This window comes from Pinus tabuliformis, chromosome 3_1 (genome assembly GCF_031772625.1).
Source record: "Pinus tabuliformis cultivar Carrire ecotype Pingquan chromosome 3_1, CPIR1, whole genome shotgun sequence".
NCBI lineage: Eukaryota > Viridiplantae > Streptophyta > Pinopsida > Pinales > Pinaceae > Pinus > Pinus tabuliformis.
The window spans coordinates 859,837,017-859,838,795 of NC_142301.1; the positions used below are offsets into that span (position 1 = coordinate 859,837,017).

General features: G+C 33.3%; 1 long non-coding RNA gene across 1 annotated transcript; it reads right to left on the bottom strand.

Moving 5' to 3' along the window:
- Positions 1–1,095, bottom strand: LOC149190293 (uncharacterized). Its single transcript, XR_016256479.1, has 3 exons — positions 1,034–1,095; positions 221–719; positions 1–82 (listed from the first exon to the last, which is right to left on the bottom strand). It is a non-coding gene; the product is annotated as an uncharacterized LOC149190293 (long non-coding RNA).
- Positions 1,096–1,779: the final 684 nt, after the last annotated feature.

A 1,779-nucleotide genomic window follows, 5' to 3' on the forward strand; every position in this document is an offset into this window, starting at 1 on the left:
CCCAACTTTGTGCCAAGTTTGTAGAATTTCTAATGTATCTTCATCACTTCACCTTTGTAGATTATACAATTGTAGTCGTGCACTACATAAAGAAGATCATTATAGTTGATTATGAGAGGATAGATAACACATAATAAATTGAATAACAAACAAGTGGAGCCACAAATTAACAAACGATACTTTTAAGTGAAAATTACTACATATTGGTATGTTAACTCACCTTCATTTATGAACAATAACCTCCATTTTCTATGTCTGCTTCCTTCATTTCCTTTTCCACACCCAACACATGAAACCAAGACCAGACTACAAAAAACATGCAAAAAGGAAAACAATCGAAAACGAGTACAACACACCTAACAAATGAAACCAAGACCAAACTACAAAAAATGAGCCCAAAAAAAACCAAACGAAGAAAAATAAGTACAACTCAAAGCATGGCCATGCTCAAACTCAAAAAACAAAACATGCAGACAAGAACAAAAAAAAAATGCAAATATCCCCTTTAGACATCATCTCTCCTACAATGTGCTCTTTCTGCTGAAAGGAAAAAAAGTGAGTTGAATAAAGTTAAAATATACACACAATTAGTAATGGTAAGCATATTTCAAAACCAATAATTATTCATAATAGAAAACGCATCTCCCTTAGAGTTTGTTTTATAAAGATGGTCAGTCTCTTTTGTATTCCACTTGTTCGTGCTCGTCAAAACAAGCCATCTACAACAGATAAAAAAATAGGATATTAGAATCGTTATATAAGTTGAAAAGAGTCTAGCGTAATAATTAATCGTAATAAGAAGAACAACTTTCTATAACACTGTTATATAAAAGGGGAGAGTCCATTTTTTATTTCATGTATTCATGTTCAATGGAACAAGCCATTTGTACTAGATATCAATAAAATATTATATTTCTAATACAAACAATGTTTTCATAAGATGTAAATTTTTCGGAAAATGAATCTAAGCATATGTAAACATATTGAACACTCAAAATCCCAAGGTCCACAAGGCAGTAGTGTTGTATGTTACCACGATGGTTAATTGGTTGAAGGGTCAGCATGCTTGTCTGCTCGTCCTTACCCACCTCCCCTACAAGGCACGTTATGTGGGGTTGTCAATGCAATGTGGAGCAAGAAAACATACGCTGCACCATCCTAGACACTGCAACTATAGTCACTCACTACACAAAGTAATATTATATATGAGATCACAAATAAACCACGAGAGAAATTGAATAACAAATATATAGAACGATAAATTAATCATACACATACCTGTTCACCCTTGGCTAATGTTATAGCAACAACAACCATGAACAATAAGCCCTAAAATTGTGAACCTCAATATAACATTTCCCTTTATTCTGTATCAAAGTTATTAGAAATTCTCAAAGCTCACACACATAAAGAAGATCATACTAGCCTGAAGCCATGACAAAAGGATAGCTCGATTCGCAAAAAACAAATATTTCAGTGGATTAAAGGAAAATATTCTTATGTAGGAAAAAAATATGGCTCACCAATCGTCCAAGCTGCCTTGGTAGAACGTCTAGAGTATCTTCACCTTGAACTTCAAAGATTATACAATTGTGGTTGCTCACTACACAAAGCAGATTGATATAGTTGAGTGTGAGACCACATATAAAACATGTAATAAATAGAAAAGCAAGCAATTGGATTCACATATGAACGAAAGATAATTGTGAGCGAAATGCATTGCATATATTTAAGATAATTGTGAGCGAAATGCATTGCATATATTTAAGGTGGTTCGCC